Source organism: Phyllobates terribilis, unplaced genomic scaffold, assembly GCF_046119375.1.
Source record: "Phyllobates terribilis strain yellow unplaced genomic scaffold, ASM4611937v1 Scaffold_12__6_contigs__length_324123572, whole genome shotgun sequence".
NCBI lineage: Eukaryota > Metazoa > Chordata > Amphibia > Anura > Dendrobatidae > Phyllobates > Phyllobates terribilis.
The window spans coordinates 197611347-197635761 of NW_027362772.1; the positions used below are offsets into that span (position 1 = coordinate 197611347).

Genomic DNA, 24415 nt, shown 5'->3' on the forward strand with positions numbered 1-24415 from the left:
GCACAAAGGCCGAGGTAGCGGTCCTGCTGCTGGGTTGTTGCCCTCCAACGGCCCCCTCCACATCTCCTGGTGTACTGGCCTGTCTCCTGGTAGCGCCTGCAGCCTCTGGACACTACGCTGACAGACTCAGCAAACCTTCTTGCCACAACTCGCATTGATGTGCCATCCTGTATGAGCTGCACTACCTGAGCAACTTCTGTGGGTTGTAGAGTCCGTCTCATGCTACCATGAGTGTGAAAGCACAACCAACATTCAAAAGTGACCAAAACATCAGCCAGAAAGCATTGGTACTGAGATGTGGTCTGTGATCCCCACCTGCAGAACCACTCCTTTATTGAGGGTGTCTTGATAATTGCCAATAATTTCCATCTATTGTCTATTCCATTTGCACAACAGCATGTGAAATTGATTGTCAATCAGTGTTGCTTCCTAAGTGGACAGTTTGATTTCACAGGAGTTTGATTTACTTGGAGTTATATTCTGTTAAGTGTTCCCTTTATTTTTTTAGCAGTATATATATATATATATATATATATATATATATATATTTGCCTAAAATAGGGAATAACCCTTTAGTTAAAGATTTTCATAGCACACTAGACAAAAAAGTGAAACCATGTTTGTTACTTGTTTGCTGTGGTCTGAGTATTAGGCGTAGACTACAGAATGTAGTTTGTGTACTAATGAGGATATATTTGAGAAAGGTGGACAATAGAATTCTTTACAATATGAGTAGTGAGATCTTTAAATCAGTCATTAAATCTGAAAATTATTGGTGCTCAATGTTTTTCATGTTTTATAGATTAGTGTGATACTCTGGTAATTTTCATGTTTTTCTTTTCCTTTGCAGCCTGTTCACCCACTCAGTGTGGTGAGTGTTTAACCTTCTCTTTAGGTTTTAGTTTATAATTTATCAAAATGTGGAAACAGTGTTTATTACTGTCATTTACTGCACAGTTTATTACTGCCGTGTACTGCACAGTTTATTACTGCCATGTACTGCGCAGTTTATTACTGCCGTGTACTGCACAGTTTATTACTGCCATGGATTGCACAGTTTATTACTGACGTGTACTGCGCAGTTTATTACTGCCGTGTACTGCACAGTTTATTACTGCCATGGATTGCACAGTTTATTACTGACATGTACTGCACAGTTTATTACTGCCGTGTACTGCACAGTTTATTACTGCAGTGTACTGCACAGTTTATTACTGCCATTTACTGCACAGTTTATTACTGCCGTGTACTGCACAGTTTATTACTGCAGTGTACTGCACAGTTTATTACTGCCGTGTACTGCAGTTTATTACTGCCGTGTACTGCACAGTTTATTACTGCCGTGTACTGCACAGTTTATTACTGCCATTTACTGCACAGTTTATTACTGCCGTGTACTGCACAGTTTATTACTGCCGTGTACTGCACAGTTTATTACTGCCGTGTACTGCACAGTTTATTACTGCCATGGATTGCACAGTTTATTATTGCCGTGTACTGCACAGTTTATTACTGACATGTACTGCACAGTTTATTACTGCCGTGTACTGCACAGTTTATTACTGCCGTGTACTGCACAGTTTATTACTGCCATGGATTGCACAGTTTATTACTGCCATGTACTGCACAGTTTATTACTGCCGTATACTGCACAGTTTATTACTGCCATGTACTGCACAGTTTATTACTGCCGTGTACTGCACAGTTTATTATTGCCGTGTACTGCACAGTTTATTACTGCCGTGTACTGCACAGTTTATTACTGCCATGGATTGCATAGTTTATTACTGCCGTGTACTGCACAGTTTATTACTGCCGTGTACTGCACAGTTTATTACTGCCATGTACTGCACAGTTTATTACTGCCGTGTACTGCACAGTTTATTATTGCCGTGTACTGCACAGTTTATTACTGACATGTACTGCACAGTTTATTACTGCCATGGATTGCACAGTTTATTACTGCCGTGTACTGCACAGTTTATTATTGCCGTGTACTGCACAGTTTATTACTGCCATGTACTGCACAGTTTATTACTGCCATGGATTGCACAGTTTATTACTGCCGTGTACTGCACAGTTTATTACTGCTGTGTACTGCACAGTTTATTACTGCCATGGATTGCACAGTTTATTACTGCTGTGTACTGCACAGTTTATTACTGCCGTGTACTGCACAGTTTATTACTGCCATGTACTGCACAGTTTATTACTGCCGTGTACTGCACAGTTTATTATTGCCGTGTACTGCACAGTTTATTACTGCCGTGTACTGCACAGTTTATTATTGCCATGGATTGCACAGTTTATTATTGCCGTGTACTGCACAGTTTATTACTGCCATGTACTGCACAGTTTATTACTGCCATGTACTGCACAGTTTATTACTGCCGTGTACTGCACAGTTTATTAATTCCGTGTACTGCACAGTTTATTATTGCCATGGATTGCACAGTTTATTATTGCCGTGTACTGCACAGTTTATTACTGCCATGTACTGCACAGTTTATTACTGCCATGTACTGCACAGTTTATTACTGCCGTGTACTGCACAGTTTATTAATGCCGTGTACTGCACAGTTTATTATTGCCATGGATTGCACAGTTTATTATTGCCGTGTACTGCACAGTTTATTACTGCCATGTACTGCACAGTTTATTACTGCCATGTACTGCACAGTTTATTACTGCCGTGTACTGCACAGTTTATTATTGCCGTGTACTGCACAGTTTATTACTGCCGTGTACTGCACAGTTTATTATTGCCGTGTACTGCACAGTTTATTACTGCCGTGTACTGCACAGTTTATTACTGCCGTGTACTGCACAGTTTATTACTGCCATGGATTGCACAGTTTATTACTGCCATGTACTGCACAGTTTATTACTGCCGTGTACTGCACAGTTTATTACTGCCGTGTACTGCACAGTTTATTACTGCCATGGATTGCACAGTTTATTACTGCCATGTACTGCACAGTTTATTACTGCTGTGTACTGCACAGTTTATTACTGCCGTGTACTGCACAGTTTATTACTGCCATGGATTGCACAGTTTATTACTGCCATGTACTGCACAGTTTATTACTGCCGTGTACTGCACAGTTTATTACTGCCGTGTACTGAACAGTTTATTATTGCCGTGTACTGCACAGTTTATTACTGCCATGGATTGCACAGTTTATTACTGCCATGTACTGCACAGTTTATTACTGCCGTGTACTGCACAGTTTATTATTGCCGTGTACTGCACAGTTTATTACTGCCATGGATTGCACAGTTTATTACTGCCATGTACTGCACAGTTTATTACTGCCGTGTACTGCACAGTTTATTACTGCCGTGTACTGCACAGTTTATTACTGCCATGGATTGCACAGTTTATTATTGCCGTGTACTGCACAGTTTATTATTGCCGTGTACTGCACAGTTTATTACTGCCATGTACTGCACAGTTTATTACTGCCGTGTACTGCACAGTTTATTATTGCCATGTACTGCACAGTTTATTGCTGCCACGTACTGCACAGTTTATTACTGTCATGTACTGCACAGTTTATTACTGTCATGTACTGCACAGCTTTTTGCTCTGCATAACACCATCCCCACCACTGATGAGCAGCTTTCTGCCTATGCACAGTGTACACACCACAATCAGTGGCGTGGGTGGGCTTATAAAGAGCACAGCATTTAGAGAACAGCTAGATCTGCACAAGATAAATCAGTGATTTTATTAAAATGAGAGCATGCTGACCAGTAAGTGACACATCGCTGGAATCAAGGTCTCTGCCCCTACATTGTACTGCTCTAAGATTACATAGCAAAAACCTGGTAACAGATTCCCTTGAACTGCAGCCTGAGTCGTCCCCGGGTAAGAGCTGGATAGGATTAGCTGTGTGCTGCATTGTAGTGTGGGGGACACATGATACACATGATATTCCACTGTCGTTTCTACCTCCACAGGTTGGCTAAAGATGGATGTGTTCAGTTGCACCCGCTGTGTTACAGTGAAGCCATCCTGCTTAAGTCGTTCCGTGTGCATGGGCTTGCATTTTAGTAAGATTTCCAACTTGTTTCCTTTTCTTTATATTATTTGATTTGTGCACAAAGTAAACGATTTGTAATTTATTGATGGGATGTCAGACCCATAACCTTGTATATAGTGACAACCATCAAACGCTATCATGCCATTTCATTCAGACCCTACCAAAGTGAAGAAGGTTGGGAAGTTCAAGACTAGTGATATTTTCCCTGGAAAAACTCTTGAAGACATGAAATTGCCAAAAGAAAAAGATCTTTTCTATTCAAATCCTGGTTTGAGGCCCCGATTCATCAAGATCGTCGATTTTCACCTGTATTGATGAGGGGGCGTATAATAGTCAGACACTCCTAATTTACAAAAGGCGCATGACTCTTAATGAATTAGGAGTGTCTACCCAGAATAACAGTCGCGTTTCGAAGGGTCTCAGCCCTTCTTTCTCAAGGTTTGATCACGTGTCCCGCTAGCACTGCCGGCCGGAGTGCACTTCACCGCATGCATGGAACTTGTCAGGTAGAATGGGAGGACGCTCCCGCAACTACATAAGCCCCTCAGCCCCACAGACTTCTACACGCCACATGGGCAGCAAGGATTAGGCACTTCCACTGACTGTGTACATCTGATCTTCACATTACGAGAACCTACAGATAGCTGCTCTATCTTAACAATTTATACGGACTTCAGTATTTTACCAGTGTCCCTTACCTGTACTTAACTTGGCATTTATTGTTTTATATGTAAATTGCTCCATTTTTTGTATACATTTTTTACATTTATTTACTATTAAATATTACATATGACTAAAATAATATATAAAATTACTTTATTAGCACAGAGCAAACTGCACCTTATTTATACTGTGCATAGTGTCCACCCAGTAATCAATAGACTACTTTCTAAGGACTTTTAATAGAGTTATTTTTGGTTTCTATCCGCATATATATTAATGGATACAGTGTTCTCATATAGAGTGGTAATTGCAAGTGCGGTGGTGATACACAATTATTTAGAATCTAAAAATAAAAACCAGAAAATGACATGGTATGATTTTTACATAATTAAATTGCATTTTATTGCATGAAATAAGAAAGAATTCTGGCTCTCACAGACCTGTTAGTTTTTCTTTAAGAAGCCCTCCAACTCTGCACTCATTACCTACAGGGTGGGCCATTTATATGGATACACCTAAATTAAATGGGAATGGTTGGTGATATCAACTTCCTGTTTGTGGCACATTAGTACATGGGAGGGGGAAAACTTTTCCATATGGGTGGTGACCTTGGCGGCCATTATGAAGTTGGCCATTTTGGATCCAACTTTATTTTTTTCAATGGGAAGAGGGTCATGTGACACATCAAACTTATTGAGAATTTCATAAGAAAAACAATGGTGTGCTTGGTTTTAACGTAACTGTATTGTTTCATGAGTTTTTTACAACTTTATGACCACTTATAAAATGTGTTCAAAGTGCTGCCCATTGTGTTGGATTGTCAATGCAACCCTCTTCTCCCACTCTTCACACACTGATAGCAACACCGCAGAAGAAATGCTAGCACAGGCTTCCAGTATCCGTTGTTTCAGATGCTGCACATCTCATATCTTGATGGTATGGTGTGGTCTCTGGAAAAGTTTTCCCCCTCCTATATACTAATGTGCCACAAACAGGAAGTTTATATCACCAACCATTCCCATTTAATTTAGGTGTATCCATATAAATGGCCCACCCTGTATATTACTTGCACCTGTTTGAACTTGTTATCTGTATAAAAGACACCTGTCCACACACTCAATTACACTCCAACCTCTCCACCATGGCCAAGACCAAAGAGCTGTCTAAGGACACCAATGACAAAATTGTAGACCTGCACAAGGCTGGGATGAGCTACAGGACAAGCAGCTGGGTGAGAAGGCAACTGTTGGCACAATTATTAGAAAAATGGAAGAAATACAGGATGATTGTCAATCTTCTTCTGTCTTGGGTTCCATGCAATATCTTGCCTCATGGGGTAAGGATGATTCTGAGAAAGGTCAGGAATTCACCCAGAACTACACGGGAGAACCTGGTCAGAGAGCTGGGACCACAGTCTCAAACATTACCATTAGTAATACAGCACACCATCATAGATTAAAATCCTGCCGGGCACCAAGGTCCCGTTGCTCACGCCAGCACATGCCCAGGCGTGTTTGAAGTTCGCCAATGACCATTTCGATGATCCAGAGGAGGCATGGGAGAAGGTCATGTGGCCAGATGAAACCAAAATAGAACTTTTTGGTACCAACTCCACTCGCCGTGTTTGGAGGAAGAAGAAGGATGAGTACAACCACAAGAACACCGTCCCAACAGTGAAGCATGGTGGGGGAAACATCATACTTTGGGGGTGCTTTTCTGCAAAGGGGACAGGACGACTGCACCATATTGAAGGGAGGATGGATGGAGTCATGTATTGCGAGATTTTGGCAACAACCTCCTGCCCTCAGTAAGAGCTTTGAAGATGGGTCATGGCTGGGTCTTCCAGCATGACAATGACCCGAAACACACAACCAGGGCAACTAAGGAGTGGCTTCTGTAAGAAGCATTTCAAGGTTCTGTAGTGGCTTAGCCAGTCTCCAGACCCTAACCCAATAGAAAATCTTTGTAGGGAGCGGAAACTCAACTTTGCCCAGAATCAGCCCCAAAACTTGAAATTTCTGGAGAAGATCAGTATGGAGGAATGGGCCAAAATCCCTGCTGCAGTGTGTGCAAACTTGGTCAAAAACTACAAGAAACGTCTGACCTCTGTAATTGCAAACCAAGGTTTCTGTACCAAATATTAAGTTCTGTTTTTCTACTGTATCAAATATTTATTTCAAGCAATAAAATGCAAATTAATTATGTAAAATCATATCATGTGCTTTTCTGGTTTCTATTTTTATATTCTATTTCTCACAGGTGAAGTGTACCTACGATGAAAATTACAGACCTCTCCATTCTTTATAGGTGGGAAAACTTGCAAAATCGCCAGTATATCAAATACTCATTTTCCCCACTGTATATAGATATGAAACGGCAGAGGGTAATATAGAGAGTGGAGTCAGAAATCAGCATCATTTGAAAAAAACAACAACTATAGAGTATAAAGATATGTGCTCTGATTCCTTTTGCCTGGATTCTGGTGTAATATAAAAATATAATGTAGTCAGGAACAATTCATCCACATACCAAGGAGAGTTTTTATATTAAATACAGATTAATGTATCTTTGTCATTTATATTAGCTGCCTACTATATGTGGGACGCACAATACAGGAATTACACAGCAGATTACACAAGCACAGGTCCAACAGCTACAATAAAATTCCTACTGCATAGCATTTCTAATCACTGTACTTCACTAAACAATGGGAATGTTATACGATCACACCCAATCATTATATACAGGAAAGATGTCCTAATAGAATTCAAACCTTATGCAGGCATGAAATACATTGGATATATATACTAGACATGTTAGCCTCCAAATTTCCCAAATGAGGTCACTGTGGTGATTCTATCAATTATTATTATCCTCACGGTAGGAAGAACTACCTAAAAGAGAAGACTGTTCCCACATTATATTTATTTTATTGCATTAATATTGTTTATTTATTCATTTACAAGTTATTATTTTTATCTCTATATGGACGCTCAGTCTATACCATAAACCATACTTATCCCACATGGGTGTTTTTGCTAAATAAACTATTCTTTGGCAACTCCACCCTGGATATGCTTGACCTTAGAAGCTAAACAAGGATAGACTTGGTCAGCATTTGGATGGGGGACTTCTGTGGAATAGAGAGAGAATTTACTTTTTACTTCTCTGTAATATATGCCTCATGAAGGAGCCATTTAGACTCCAAAACGCGTTGCGGTTACTTTAATATAGGAATCATTTCACTGGACTCCATTGCCTCTGATTCTCTATTGATCTGGGAGGAGGAACCAAGCAAGGTGGACATTTTTGCATTCAAGGGGTGGTCTGGGACTTAGTTTTTTGACGCATAGTATCAACTACCTGCCTGTGCTTTTTTTTGGTTAACAGAGGCAACTACCTGTCTGTTGTACCCAGCAGCGGCACAGAATGGTCATTGACCGCTTTCTTAGCTTTGGCTGGATTCTGATGGGACATAGGCTGCAACACCCCATTCCTATATTTGCCTGTTCCTACGGTTATCCTGCACCTAGCAGTATAAATTACTGTCTCTTTTGATGCTCAGCATGTAGCTGAGCTTCAGAGGAGGACCAAGATGGCAGCGATTGGGGGCCTTCAGCAAGCCCCCTTCTGCCATGGTAACCTGCATTCTTATTTTCTCCTCTATTTCCTTATATCGGTGCTGCCTTATGTGCAGCGGCACCTCTGCTTTGTACAATACAGAAGACAATATGTAATAAGTAAAATAATATTTACATAAATATCTAATATATATAATCGTCTTATCCCATCTGTCTGTCCTTCTGTCCAGGAAATCCCGCGTCGCGACCAATCAGCGATATTGGCGCCAAATTTAAACACTGCTCTGCTGATTGCGCCCGGTCGGCCGCATACCTATTCTAGAATACCCGATGCATTAGAATCGGGCCACCATCTAGTGTAAAATATTAAACATTCAGGTCTGGGATTCTTCTATTATACACATGGACTTACGATGAGTTACCATCAGATTTTCATTCTTGTATCCTGTGTATAGTGTATCGTTGACACGACCATGCTTCTAAAAGACATATGATTTAGCAATAAACCTGTAAGGTACAATATTAGTATTTAACCTCAGTGTGTTCATTCTTTTTATAGAGGATAAACAAAGGATTACACTTATGTTAGAAGAGGAAGAAGCCAAGTCAGCCATGTTATCGAATGGATTGTACAATGCTGCAATTTTAGCTTTTATCCTACTGATTGTAATGAGTCTCCTGTGAGTGTTCCCCATTATCTCCATTGAATTATATGTGCTGTCCTTCACTATTACTCCATCTACCTTCTCTTTCACCTTAGAATTTATTTGTTTCAACTTTTTATTTTTCCATTGATATAGCCATATGAGTGTTTTTTTTTACCTATTTTCTGTTAATAGTCATCATCGGTGCCACCAGGGCTGTCCAGTGAAGTGCTATATACTCTGCAACAAGAGCTGGCCGTGTTGGATTATTTGGGACATGGTGGAGACTATTGTAGAATAACAGCTGGAGCCACAGCTTATAGATCTCTATATAAGACAGTAAACAGTGAGCCTGCCCACTTGAAACTGATATTAGATATGGCTGACAAGAAGTAGTTGTTTTTTTAAACTGACAACTGGAGAAGCTTATGGCAAAAACAGCTAAAATTGTGATTAGAAAACTTCTGATTCAGAATTACTATTGAGTGTTCATTTTTCGCTTGGGATACAGTTTAGGAGGGTTTATTCATCTTCTCTGTTCGGGAACCACTCCTCTGCCTCCTGTTCATTGGAGGGTGGTGTCATGTGCTCCTGATTGACAGTTTGGACCTCTGGTTCTGACTCTGCGCTCCCCAATGATGCTAGTAGAGGCAGTTTGTCTCTGCAGCTTTCAAGGAGCTCAGTGGCACTGAAGATGGCCAGATCCAGTGATCCAGTCAACTTCAAAGTAGCACTTCCAATCTCAAAATCAAAGAACTTGCCATTGCGCACTCCTTGCCTAGTAATTCAGCCACTTTTTGATGCACTGAAGAGGCGGCCTGTAACTATGCAACAAGCAGTAACCTATAGAGTTAAAAATTCCTCCATGTTTGAGAATGGAGAGGATCTTAAATAAGAGGTAAATTACAAAGTTGTTTGTGTTTACATAATGATTCAATCCCCTTAATATTTGTTTCATTATTCTTTTCAGGTCTTTTCTGTACTGGTTCAGAAAGAAGTCACTCGTCGAAAGAACAATGTTGGTGTGAACAGTTAAAGAGACACTAACAAACTTAAATTTCCTAAGTAAATGAGCTAAACATTATAATTGTGTATTTACTTAATATTTTGCACCATTTGGTTTATTTTTTGTTACATTTCTCTGGTAGTATAAGAGGTTGTCTGGTATGATAAAAAGTTCTGTAGCTGTCAAAATGTAAAATACTCAAACTGACTGAATACCGCCCTGTTGACCTGATTTTAGACCCTCTTCTTGATCCCCGACCCTCCACTTCTACATTTGTTCTGACTTAGGCAGACAGCTCCCCACCCACCCTGTGTATGGAGTAGATTAAAATGTGGTTGTAAAAATATATTCCTTTATTTATGGCTATAAACACACAGCACAAACCAGTTTTCAGCTCTAGAGCTTTCGTCAGATAATGTAATGCATCTTTAACTGATCTCTGGTTCATCTAACAATACGGTGATCTAGATAAGTGACCGCGATAGGAAGAGCTGGAGAAGCCATCTTTAGTAGCAGGTACGCCACCAAGACTTTGAGAAGGTCTATCATCTCATGACCATCATCCCCATCTTGCAAAATATGGTCCTTTCTAGGAAAACACCATTTTTTTCATTCTCTTATGGTTTTATCCCCTGTGTCAGAAAGTGATGAAAATGATCATTGAATGGATCAATTCATTAGCTAAGACTGTCCCCTTCTCATTCTCTGTATCAGCCATGGATGGAGTAGCATGCTTCTTGTCTGTGTTGGAACACAGCTCCACTTATAAAGAAATAAAGTACATTAGTAAGTTATATTATTTTACATTTTGATAAGAAAATAAATTCCCATAGCCTAGTCAAAAAGGATTATCTGGAACGGATGGTGATGTCCTCACTAATCTCATTTCTACACTCTCCCCCTTCCTTCTTCCATCATTGAACCTAAATGGATCCTTGAATACAAACGAGCAACCATACTACTGACCAAGATTGCCAACTTCCAGAAATTACAAGACAGTCTGTAAAAATTGGTCACTTTTTTGCTCTGTCCATAAAAAAACCTGTAAGGTGTGATTTTTTTTAAAACTGAAGACATTTATACAGATTATTTTGACTGTAATTATCAACATTTTACAGTGAATGCAGCTGATGTCTACATATCAGAATTATGGGCTGTAGACATGGATCATGTCTGTGATTTTTTGACAAGCTGTCAGAAAAAATATAAAGTCAAGTTGGCAACCATACTAATGATGTTTCTGCAGACCACCAAGAGATCCAACAGCATGTGCAGTGTAACGTTACAACCCTCAGCCTAAATTATAACACCAAAAATTAGAAGTAGGACTACCAACCATGGGCAAATATCTAGCAGGGTAGAAGGTGTAATAAAATGTAACTATTATTAAGTATACAGTATGTTAAAATAAACCATATGGCTCAAAAAGGATACTAACGGAGAACAAGAAAACAAAAAACGACCCACATCAATAATAGTCACATACACCACGGGGGAGTGGATGTATTCCCTAATACTGTAGCCCCCTTTTAGTGTAATAATGACGTAGATAAAGCATATAAATGAGAAAGGAACAGTCTCACCATTAGTTGGAGTAAAGCCTATGTGTGCTGACCAGCGGGAGGGCAAAGACCAAAAAATGGTCCAGGACATTCTGCAGCGATCAGCGACCTCACAGCAGCGGCCTGATCGCTGCAAAGTGTCACACATAGCGACATCGCTGGTGAGGTCGCTGTTGCGTCACCAAAACCGTGACACAGCAGCGATCTCGCTATGTGAGACGGGGGCTTTACTCACAACAGATAGGATCCCCACTCAGCTGGTATTCCATCCAGAGAGGCACAGTCCAGAGAGGAGATAATAACAATGGGGGGGGGGGGGAACACCCACACAATACCCAAAAAGAATATCTCATGTATAAAAAGGGGACCGGGGAGCTATTGCACATGTCCCAAAAATATTCCCATTCCCTACGCGTTTCGTTGATTAACTCATGAGGAGAGAGTGGGGGAGGAGGGGCAGCCGTATTGGCTCTTGACAGATAAGGTTTCTCAAAAGAATTAATAGTGAGGAACTACATGTGCTGCGCTTACACATAAGTGAGTGGCGTTTAAATATGCTCGCTTCTTGCGTCATATTGCAGACGAAAACCGTCACTTCCGGTGCGCAATATATCGCATCACAGCGCCCATGCTAGGCAGCATAGGGTGCTGAGATTAGTATGCCGTGCGCTCCAAGCTGGAATGCACCATTGGAACGCTCGCATCATACAGGAAACCGGAAGGGGCGGGTAAGTGCGTCACTACCGGTCCGATGCGCTCTAGCCTGGAATGCATCGGCGATTCTTGCGCAACAGTGTCGCATAGCTAGAGATAAAAGGAGGCACATATTGCACACCTTGCGCTCCAAACAGGGACGCAAGAAGAAGTATAAGGCGCCACAAATAGAACACCCACCAGCATAAATAGGGGTGTAATTAGAGAGAGAAGCATAATATACATGCAGAAGAAGGTATAATTCATGTCCACATGTATAACAATATAACAATATTCCATAAAAGCCATAACACTTGGTCAAGATGGAAAAAGCAAGTGTGTTAAGCACAAATACTGGGTATAAAATAGATAAATAGAAGCATCATGATAAACCCAATAAATGCATCCCAATTTTAATGGTTCTAAAATTAAAGGGGTAAGAGTAGCAATCCAAAAAAGTAGTTGCATAGACCCAAAAAAACCCAAAACCTTCAAGCATAAACAATCCTGCAACTTTGGGCATGAAAACCCAAGGGAGGATCAGAGTTTTAACGTGGTAGTTTTGGCGGGGTAAGAGGCCAAAGGTCATGAGTAGAGGAGTAAATGTCAGAAAAACTTGCTGACAGGCGGACCAACAAGGCGGGAAAGGATAGAGAAAGGGGGGGGGGGGGGGGGCCCTGGTATGTCCTAGTATAGCTGTTCTTGGCACCCTACCTACCAGCAGAGGTTGGCACCCTAGGGGGAAATGAGATGGCGCCCCCGCTCCACGGCGGCTCTCTCTAAGTATCCCTGATAGGCCCTAAAGTTAAAGGAAACAGCCAAAAGTTAGAATCTCGTTGAGGCCAAGTGGAGGCTGAGTCTTAAGACAAAAAATCGACCTGGTTTCACATTGTAGAATTTGTTTATCCCAGTTCCCACCCCGTAAAGGGACGTCAACTTTGTCAATTCCCATGAAAGTCAATGAGGAAACATCTCACCAATGTGCTATATTTATATGCCTTGCCAGGGGGGTGTCTCTTTTATTGGCGATGTCCCTCAAGTGTTCCCCAATTCTTCTTCGAAGTTCACGGGTGGTCTTTCCTACATACTCTAAACCGCATCCGCATGTAGCTTTGTAAATGACCCCCTTCGTGCGGCAACTAATAAAAGAACGAATGGTATATTCTTTTCATGTGACATTACTGGAGAATTTCTTCCCTGTTGTCAGGACCCATCAGGCGATACAACGACTGCATTTGTAACAGCCCTTGATGTTAGATGTAAGCCAGGTAGTATTCCGGGGGGGAACAAAATGGCTGTGTACCAGCCTGTCACTGATTGAACGGCCTCTATTGAAGGTGATAAGAGGATGCAAATCAATTAATTCACCGATGTCAGTATACATCTGTAATACCTGCCAATGTTTCCGCAAGATAGAGCAGACCTCTTGCGAGCTGTTATCAAAGGTAGCGATGTAACGAATAGACGTCTGCTCTGTTTCTTTGGGTTTGAGAACCAATAATGATGCTGTATCCCTGGACTTGGAATCGTTGTATGCTTTCTTAAGTATACCGTCAGGGTACGCCCTATCACGAAAGCGCCGTCTGAGATCCCTTGCCTGTCTTTCAAAGGACACAGACAAGGAACAATTCCTCCAGGCTCGTAAGTATTGTCCCTTGGGGATACCTTTTTTCAGGGAAGTGGGATGGTTGCTATCCCATCGCAGCAGAGCATTGGAAGATGTAGGTTTCCTATATGTTTCTGTTGATAGGTGCCCCTCTGGTGTTTTCTGGATAAGTATGTCCAAAAATGCTAGTTCTCTCTCATGACATTCGTGTGTAAAGAATAGTCCCAGAGAGTTGTTATTCAGAAGAGCCACAAAATGAGAAAAACTATCCTGGTCTCCTTTCCAGATGACCAGGATGTCATCGATATATCTTGTCCATAGGACGATGTGATGGGTCCCCTCCATTTCCATTTCACCAAAGATGACTGTTTCTTCCCACCAGCCCAGGAGCAAATTAGCGTAGGCGGGCACACATGGGCTACCCATTGCTGTGCCCCTGAGCTGGTGGTAAAACTGTCCGCTAAACAAGAAACAATTCTTTGTAAGACGAAATTCTAATAGACATAGAAGAAAAGTGTTATGGCCTATACATTGGCGACCTTGACTCTGTAAAAAGAATCGTGTTGCTTTCAATCCTTTAGAGTGTATAATGGACGAGTAGAGTGTCTCTACATCAATACTACACAAGATCGTGTTAGGCTCAAGGGTAATGCCATCCAATTTTCTCAGCAGATCCATAGTGTCTCTGGTGTATGAATTTAGAGATGTAACAAATGGTTGTAGTAAAGTGTTCAAATATATGCCGACATTTTGGCAAAGACTCCCTACACCAGAGACTATTGGTCTCCCCTTCAAGGGTGTTAAGCCCTTATGTATCTTCGGGAGACAATAGAAGGCTGCCACAGTAGGGTGTCGAGGAAGCATAAAATTCAACTCGTTTTTGTCAATAAAGTTATTACTCAACCCTTCAGCCAAAATATCTTTGAGCTGAACTAAAAATCTGGTCATAGGGTTAGAGGATAGTTTAGTATAACTAGAAGGGTCGCTGAGAATAGCCATACACAGATCCTGGTAATTAGATGAGCGCATGATCACTATATTTCCACCCTTGTCTGATGGTTTGATAACGATCTGGGGGTCTTTCTCAAGATTATGTAGGGCTTCCATTTCAACTTTAGACAAATTCAATCTGCCTGTTCTATTGTGCATACTTAATTGTTCAAGATCTTTAGTGACCAGCTCTACAAATACATCGATGGTAGATAAATCATTCTTAGGAGGGGGCATTTTTTCACTTTTCAATTTTAACTTAGTAAAGGGGCCCTCTCCTGTGTTCTTTGGAATAGAATCAGATAGGTTGTAGAGAAATCTCACGTCTGAGAGGAGAGAGTCAGGAATTCCGATATCCCTACATGTACTTTTGTCTTCCCTGATAAAATGTTTCCGCCATTTAAGCTTTCAGGCAAACAGTTGGAGGTCCCTGACTCCCTCAAATAGATGGAAGTCCGAGGTGGGGACAAACAAAAGACCTCTATCAAGGAGCTGCTTATCCATAGGGCTTAAGACCTTTTTGGATAGATTAATCACTTGGGGTTTATAGGACTGAACTAATTGTTGGTCCGTTTCCGAAGGATGTACCCGTGGTCTAAAAAATGGGTGCCCGTTGGTCTCTCGTTTGATCACCCCTCTCTAAAACCCCGACCCCTCTGTCTGCCCAGTGAATTTTTTGGGCAGATGTCTAAGCCTGATGCCTCGGTGTCTGTGGAGGATAAATCAGTATTGAAATTTCTACTAGGATTTTTGTTGGTAGGAATTTGGTAGGCTCTATTATCCTTGAATTCCTGAGAGTCTCTATTGAAGTTCTTGTGTTTGCGTTCCTTTAAATGGAATTGGAAGCATTCAAGACTATTTTGCAATGTCAATTCTTTAGAGGCAAAATTAGGTTCAGAAGAAAATTTTTTTGTTATGTCTATTTGTTCTTTGAGGTCCTCGCTAAGAGGTAAGAGGTTTCTCTTTTCTTCCTCCAATAAAATTTCCATGAACCTCAGAGAACTTAACGTGGCCTCTTTTTCCCACTTTTCATGCAAAGCCGAGTTGTGATACCTGTAACCCGGACTCAAGGTTATCCGTAGGTTACGGGGGACAATCTTGGCTTTGATATAACTTTCAAGGCTCTGGACCTCCCACCAGGACGTGATCTGATTTTTGTATACCTTTAATAGTTCCTTAAATGCACTGTTATAGGAAGGAGTGTATTTGGGTTGAGAGAATTGATTTTCAGAAAAGACGTCTTTAGCCTCTGCAAGCCACGTGTGAGTGTCAATTCCCTTGGCCAAAAAACCCGCCATACCGCAATAAATCAAAAATTAGACGTAAGACTACCAACAATGGGCAAATATCTAGCACGGTAGAGAGTGTAATAAAATGTAACTTTTATGAGGTATATGTTAAAATAAACCATATGGCTCAAAAAGGATACTAACGGAGAACAAGAAAAACAAAAAACGACACATATCAATAATAGTCACATACACCACGGGGGAGGGGATGCATGCCCTAATACTGTAGGGGGGGGGGGGGAAACACCCACACAATACCCAAAAAGAATATCTTATGTATAAAAAGGGGACCAGGGATCTACTGCACATGTCCCAAAAATATTCCCATTCCCTAAGCGTTTCGTTGATTAACTCATCAGGGGACAGTGGGGAAAGAGGGGACAGCTGTTTTGGCTCCTGACAGATAAGGGTTCCCAAAAGAATTAATAGTGAGGAACTACATGTGGTACACAGCCATTTTGTTCCCCCCCCGGAATACTACCTGGCTTACATCTAACATCAAGGGCTGTTACAAATGCAGTGGTTGTATCGCCTGCCGGGTCCTGACAACAGGGAAGAAATTCTCCAGTAATGTAACAGGAAAAGAATATACCATTCGTTCTTTTATTAGTTGCTGCACGAAGGGGGTCATTTACAAAGCTACATGCGGATGCGGTTTAGAGTATGTAGGAAAGACCACCCATGAGCTCCGAAGAAGAATCGGGGAACATTTGAGGGACATCGCCAATAAAAGAGACACCCCCCTGGCAAGGCATATAAATATAACACACGGGGGAGATGTTTCCTCATTGACTTTCATGGGAATTGACAAAGTTGACGTCCCTTTATGGGGGTGGGAACTGGGATAAACAAATTCTACAATGTGAAACCAGGTGGGAACTGGGATAAACAAATTCTACAATGTGAAACCAGGTGGATTTTTGTCTTAAGACTCAGCCTCCGCTTGGCCTCAACGAGATTCTAACTTTTGGCTGTTTCCTTTAACTTTAGGGATATTTAGGGAGAGCCGCCGTGGAGCGTGGGCGCCATCTCGTTTCCCCCTAGGGTGCCAACCTCCGCTGGTAGGTAGGGTGCCAAGAACAGCTATACTAGGGCATACTAGGGCCCCTCCTTTTCTCTATTATTTCCCTCCTTGTTGGTCCATCCAACTGTATGCCTGCCTGTCAGCAAGTTTTTCTGACATTTACTCCTCTACTCATGACCTTTGGCCTCTTACCCCGCCATAACTACCACGTTAAAACTCTGATCCTCCCTCGGGTTTTCATGCCCAAGGTTGTAGGATTGTTTATGCTTGAAGGTTGGTTTTTTTTGGGGGGGGCTATGCAACTACTTTTTTGGATTGCTACTCTTACCCCTTTAATTTTAGAACCATTAAAATTGGGATGCATTTATTGGGTTTATCATGATGCTTCTATTTATCTATTTTATACCCAGTATTTGTGCTTAACACACTTGCTTTTTCCTTCTTGACCAAGTGTTATGGTTTATATGGAATATTGTTATATTGTTATACATGTGGACATGAATTATACCTTCTTCTGCATGTATATTATGCTTCTCTCTCTAATTACACCCCTATTTATGCTGGTGGGTGTTCTATTTGTGGCGCCTTATACTTCTTCTTGCGTCCCTGTTTGGAGCGCAAGGTGTGCAATATGTGCCTCCTTTTATCTCTAGCTATGCGACACTGCTGCGCAAGAATCGCCGATGCGTTCCAGGCTAGAGCGCATCGGACCGGTAGTGACGCACTTACCCGCCCCTTCCGGTTTCCTGTATGACGCGAGCGTTCCAATGGTGCATTTCAGCTTGGAGCGCACGGCATACTACACTGTGTGCAGAATTATTAGACAAATGAGGATTTTGATCACATGATACTTTTTATACATGTTGTCCTACTCCAAGCTGCATAGGCTTGAGAGCCAACTACCAATTAAGTAAATCTGGTGATGTGCATCTCTGTAATGAGGAGGGGTGTTGACTAATGACATCAACACCCTATATAAGGTGTGCTTAATTATTAGGCAACTTCCTTTCCTTTGGCAAAATGGGTCAGAAGAGAGATTTGACGGGCTCTGAAAAGTCCAAAATTGCGAGATGTCTTGCAGAGGGATGCAGCAGTCTTGAAATTTCCAAACTTTTGAAGCGTGATCACCGAACAATCAAGCGTTTCATGGCAAATAGCCAACAGGGTCGCAAGAAGCGTGTTGGCCAAAAAAGGCGCAAAATAACTGTCCATGAATTGAGGAAAATCAAGCGTGAAGCTGCCAAGATGCCATTCGCCACCAGTTTTGCCATATTTCAGAGCTGCAACGTTACTGGAGTATCAAAAAGCACAAGGTGTGCGATACTCAGGGACATGGCCAAGGTAAGGAAGGCTGAAAAACGACCACCTTTGAACAAGAAACATAAGATAAAATGTCAAGAATGGGTCAAGAAATATCTTAAGACTGATTTTTCAAAGGTTTTATGGACTGATGAAATGAGAGTGACTCTTGATGGGCCAGAGCCTGGATCAATAAAGGGCAGAGAGCTCCACTCCGACTCAGACTCCAGCAAGGTGGAGGTGGGGTACTGTTATGGGCTGGTATCATCAAAGATGAACTTGTGGGACTTTTTAGGGTTGAGGATGGAGTGAAGCTCAACTCCCAGACCTACTGCCAGTTTCTGGAAGACAACTTCTTCAAGCAGTGGTAAGTAAGAAGTTGGTATCGTTCAAGAAAAGCATGATTTTCATGCAGGACAATGCTCCATCACATGCATCCAACTACTTCACAGTGTGGCTGGCCAGTAAAGGTCTAAAATAAGAAAAAATAATGACATGGCTGACTTGTTCACCTGATCTGAACCCCATAGAGAACCTGTGGTCCATCATAAAATGTGAGATCTACAGGGAGGGAAAAGAGTACACCTCTCGGAACAGTGTCTGGGAGGCTGTGGTGACTGCTGCACGCAATGTTGATCGAAAACAGATCAAGCAACTGACAGAATCTATGAATGGAAGGCTGTTGAGTGTCATCATAAAGAAAGGTGGCTATATTGATCACTAATTTTTTTTGTTTTTGTTTTTGCATGTCAGAAATGTTTATTTCTAAATTTTGTGCACTGATATTGGTTTACCTGGTGAAAATAAACAAGTGAGATGGGATTATATTTGATTTTTATTAAGTTGCCTAATAATTTTGCACAGTAATAGTTACCTGCACAAACAGATATCCTCCTTAGATAGCCAAATCTGAAAAAACCCCACTCCAACTTCCAAAAATATTAAGTTTGGATATTTCTGAGTCTTTTCGGTTCATTGAGAACATAGTTGTTGATCAATAATAAAAATAATCCTCTAAAATACAACTTGCCTAATAATTCTGCACACAGTGTATACTAAGAGCACAGCCACAAATTCTACTTTACTTGCTACATCATGTCACCAAAAATCTACCATCAAGAATTTTCCTCTTGGTGAAGTTATACGTACCAAAAGAAACACTACATCCAAAATTTCATACGAAGAGGAAGCAGTGAAACTTACAACACAGACTACGCAGTCAGAAATATCCCTATTGGATGATTAATAGAGCCATAAATATAGCGGAACATACTAATAGACTGGATATTTTGAAGGATAAACCACAAGTCATTGATCGTACGAATAATCAAATTACCTTTATGTCCCAATTTAGTCCTCAATTTGCAGATATAAAACGTATTACACTGCTCAAAAAAATAAAGGGAACACTCAAATAACACATCCTAGATCTGAATGAATGAAATATTCTCATTGAATGCTTTGTTCTCTACAAATTTGAATGTGCTGACAACAAAATCACACAAAAATCATCAATGGAAATCAAATTTATTAACCAATGGAGGCCTGGATTTGGAGTCACCCCCAAAATTAAAGTGGAAAAACACACTACAGGCTGATCCAACTTTGATGTAATGTCCTTAAAACAAGTCAAAATGAGGCTCAGCATTTTGTGTGGCCTCCACGTGCCTGTATGTGTATGACCTCCCTACAACGCCTGTGCATGCTCCTGATGAGTTTGAGGATGGTCTCCTGTGGGATCTCCTCCCAGACCTGGACTAAAGCATCCACCAACTCCTGGACAGTCTGTGATGCAACGTGGCGTTGGTGGATGGAGCGAGACATGATGTCCCAGATGTGCTCAATCGGATTCAGGTCTGGGGAACGGGCGGGCCAGTCCATAGCTTCAATGCCTTCATCTTGCAGGAACTGCAGACACACTCCAGCCACATGAGGTCTGGCATTGTCCTGCATTAGGAGGAACCCAGGGCCAACCGCACCAGCATATGGTCTCACAAGGGGTCTGAGGATCTCATCTCGGTACCTAATGGCAGTCAGGCTACCTCTGGTGAGCACATGGAGGGCTGTGCGGCCCTCCAAAGAAATGCCACCCCACACCATTACTGACCCACTGCCAAACCGGTCATGCTGAAGGATGTTGCAGGCAGCAGATCGCTCTCCACGGCATCTCCAGACTCTATCACGTCTTTCACATGTGCTCAGTGTGAAACTGCTTTCATCTGTGAAGAGCACAGGGCGCCACTGGCGACTTTGCCAATCCTGGTGTTCTGTGGCAAATGCCAAGCGTCCTGCACGGTGTTGGGCTGTGAGCACATCCCCCATCTGTGGACGTCGGGCCCTCATACCCCCCTCATGGAGTTGGTTTCTAATCATTTGTGCAGACACATGCACATTTGTGGCCTGCTGGAAGTCATTTTGCAGGGCTCTTTCAGTGCTCCTCCTGTTCCTCCTTGCACAAAGGCGGAGGTAGCGGTCCTGCTGCTGGGTTGTTGCCCTCCTGCGGCCCTCTCCATCTGGGACATCATGTCTCGCTTCATCCACCAACAGACTGTATGTTGTTGCACCACAGACTGTCCAGGAGTTGGCGGATGTTTAGTCCAGGTCTGCGAGGAGATCCCACAGGAGACCATCTGCAACCTCATCAGGAGCATGCTCAGGCGTTGTAGGGAGGTCATACAGGCACATGGAGGCCATACACAATACTGAGTCTCATTTTGACTTGTTTTAAGGAAATTACATCAAAGTTGGATCAGCCTGTAGTGTGTTTTTCCACTTTAATTTTGGGGGTGACTCCAAATCCAGGCCTCCATTGGTTAATAAATTTGATTTCCATTGATGATTTTTGTGTGATTTTGTTGTCAGCACATTCAACAAAAACTGAGGACCGTTCTTACAGATCCGATATGTTTTTCAGCTACCAGAGTGCCCACTTTGGGCAGTATTCTCTTGCCAAGTCTTTATCTGAATGAAATATAAACACAAAATACCTGGCTCCATACTAATGGCTTTTTTAAATGTGGCCATAAAATCTGCACCTGCTGTAATCTGATAACATCTGCGTGACAGTGTTGCAAATCAGGGATGTTCGTGGGCGGAGCCAATTTTTGGCGCGAACAAGCCGGAACCCCAAACACGAACCCGAATTTGAAATGCCGAACAAATTCACTCAACACTAATTATGTGTAGTCTATCTAAGATACGAAAAAAATGTTAATTTTTCTTGCTTTTTCTCTATGTATTTGTCATTGAATCATGTGTGCTTGTCTGCCTTGTGGAATATAATCTAATAATTTCCTTTTCAGGTTTTAATCGTATTCATGAATTTTTAGATGTTTGGTTTTTTTCTATGTGGTATTTGATTGGCACAGAAGTGTCAGATGACTCTAACAGGAAACACTATGTAACATTGACCTGTGAGCACTTACTGATAGCAATGATTAAAAACCGGAGGGTCTGAAACGCGTCTGCCTAGTCTCCCCCTTTTCTTGGTGGCTGTTATTCATATGCTCTGTTATCTTTTTAATCTATTTTTTCAATAAACCTTGTTATTTTATGGACTTCCGAAGCTGGATCCTTGCTTCCTGATTGATATATTTTAGTAGAGTACATCAGTTTGGCATAAGTAAGTTGTGTAGAATACATCCAGTTGTGCAATAAATTAGAATAAATCAAAAATAAATTTAGGATGAGTGGTACACTTTGAAATAGCCTTTTATGCACAGGCCAGGTTATTCGAGGCAGGTGTCACATTGCCAAGTGGTGTCCTTTCTAATTCCGCTTTTGTAACACATTTGGCACTTTTTTTGCGACCTTCCTCTCTTTGCAGTTTGAGGGACCTCACCTGGGAAATGTTGCCATGGTACTATACGGGCACCTTCAGTTCCAGAGTTACTGGGGCCCTCTCCCTCCTGACTTCCAAATATTAGGGCCTTGATCATTACCTCCTAGAACTGAAGGAATATGCCAATCTGCACATCGTGATGGCACGTAAGCATTATACACTGCCATCTGTACAATGTGCATGGACAGCTTTCTGTACCACACTTTTGTTTTCCCACATGGCACTCTAAGGCTGAATGACTTGATCAGAGAGATCAACTCCCCCCATGTTCATGTTGTACCCAGGACACATTCTGGCTTGGGGACCTGTGTAGAGGAACCTCGTACAGTGGTGGGGGTTTTGCAATTAGAGATCAGCAAACTTGTTTGGAAAACATTCGCCAATCTCAAAGTCGTCACGAACATTGCACATTTGGATTCGGATTCCTGAGCATTTTCCTCAAAATCTGCAAAATTCGGCCAAAGTTTGGCAAATGATCGAGTTTCCACTAATACTTTTGTTAGGACTTTGGCTAGGATAGTGGTGCTGTATGATGAGCGGGGAGAACGTGTTTGATGAGGGGAGGGTAGTAGTCAGTGGAGCGGTGGACTGTTATTCGCTTTTTTTATTAACTAAATGTGTGGAGATTCCGGCAGCCAATCAGGACTCAGAAATCATCCACAATGTCCAGACACAAGGGCTTGTGTCATAGGCTGCCAAAGTCACATGTCCGTCGCCATATAAAAGTGGACATGTGGCTTCAGCCGCATTTTGTCAGTGTAACTGCCGTACCAAGGATGCTGCTGCAAGTAGTCATATAGTTAGCTAGGCAGTTTATTGTCAGCTAGTTCAGATAGATAGGGTCCTGTGTCAAATCGACCTTCCAGCATATCAATCAATCCTTTGTGCTAATTGTGTGGTCCAGCCAGCAGTCCACATTTCAGCATCTAAATCCTTAGTGCTAATTGTGAAGTCCAGACGCCAGTCCACATGTCAGCATCTAAATCCTTTGTGTTAATTGTGTGGTTCAGCCAGTAGTATACATTTCAGCATCTAAATTCTTTGTGCTAATTGTGTGGTCCAGACACCAGCCCATATTTCAGCATCTAAATCATGTGTGCTAATTGTGTGGTCCAACCAGCAGTATACATTTCAGCATCTAAATCTTTCATGCTAATTGTGTGGTCCAGCCAGCAGTCCAAATTTCAGCATCTAAATCCTTTGTGCTAATTGTGTGGCCCAGACACCAGTTCACATTTCAGCATCTAAATCATTTGTGCTAATTGTGTGGTCCAGCCAGCAGTCCACATTCAGCATCTAAATTCTTTGTGCTAATTGTGTGGTCCAGCCAGCAGTATACATTTCAGCATCTAAATCCTTTGTGCTAATTGTGTGGTCCAGACACCAGCCCATATTTCAGCATCTAAATCATGTGTGCTAATTGTGTGGTCCAACCAGCAGTATACATTTCAGCATCTAAATCTTTCATGCTAATTGTGTGGTCCAGCCAGCAGTCCACATTCAGCATCTAAATCCTTTGTGCTAATTCTGTGGTCCAGTCACACTATCTCAGCAAATAAATACAGATTGTTAATTTAGTGACAGGTGACTGACAGGTCTGGGTTTAGGGTTGTGAAATAGCTGGTTAAAAGAGGGAAAGGATACATCCAACATGAGTGGGAAAAAGCGAGGTCATGGTGGAAGGGAGAATAGGCTTGGTGTATGTGGGGTAGGTGATAATGTTACTGAAAGCTTTACTGAACAAATAGAGTCTTGTCCTATCCAAAGACAACTGACAACTTCTGTTACTGGACAGGGTACTCAACTCCCTTTGTTTAGCAGCCGTACAGCAGTACACCTTGTAGATGAGGGTAAGAAAGAGCATGTGCTCCAGTGGATGGCAAGCGCTGCATCAAGTGGCCTCTCCTCCTCTTCCTCCACCTTAAAATCACACAGAGTATAGTCCTCAGAGGTGGCACCTTAATTACCCCCATTTTCTCCCGCATTACAACTCTCCAACCCCTCAACTGACTGTGGGGAACCACAGATGGGCGAGTCTGCAGAGCTGTTCACACATTCTATTCCATGGGCATCAGAGGTCTGCTCCAAAGATTCACAGACTCAATTTTTTTTTTCAGTTGGAACCACGACCGGACGAAGTAGGGTCCGAGCAGAATCCAGACCCTCGTCAC

The 24415-nt window shown here is 41.9% G+C and overlaps 1 long non-coding RNA gene across 1 annotated transcript; it reads left to right on the forward strand.

Moving 5' to 3' along the window:
- Window positions 1-848: 848 nt before the first annotated feature.
- On the forward strand, window positions 849-8962 carry LOC141173200 (uncharacterized). The gene is made up of 3 exons (XR_012252607.1): window positions 849-871; window positions 3964-4056; window positions 8850-8962. It is a non-coding gene; the product is annotated as an uncharacterized lncRNA (long non-coding RNA).
- Window positions 8963-24415: the final 15453 nt, after the last annotated feature.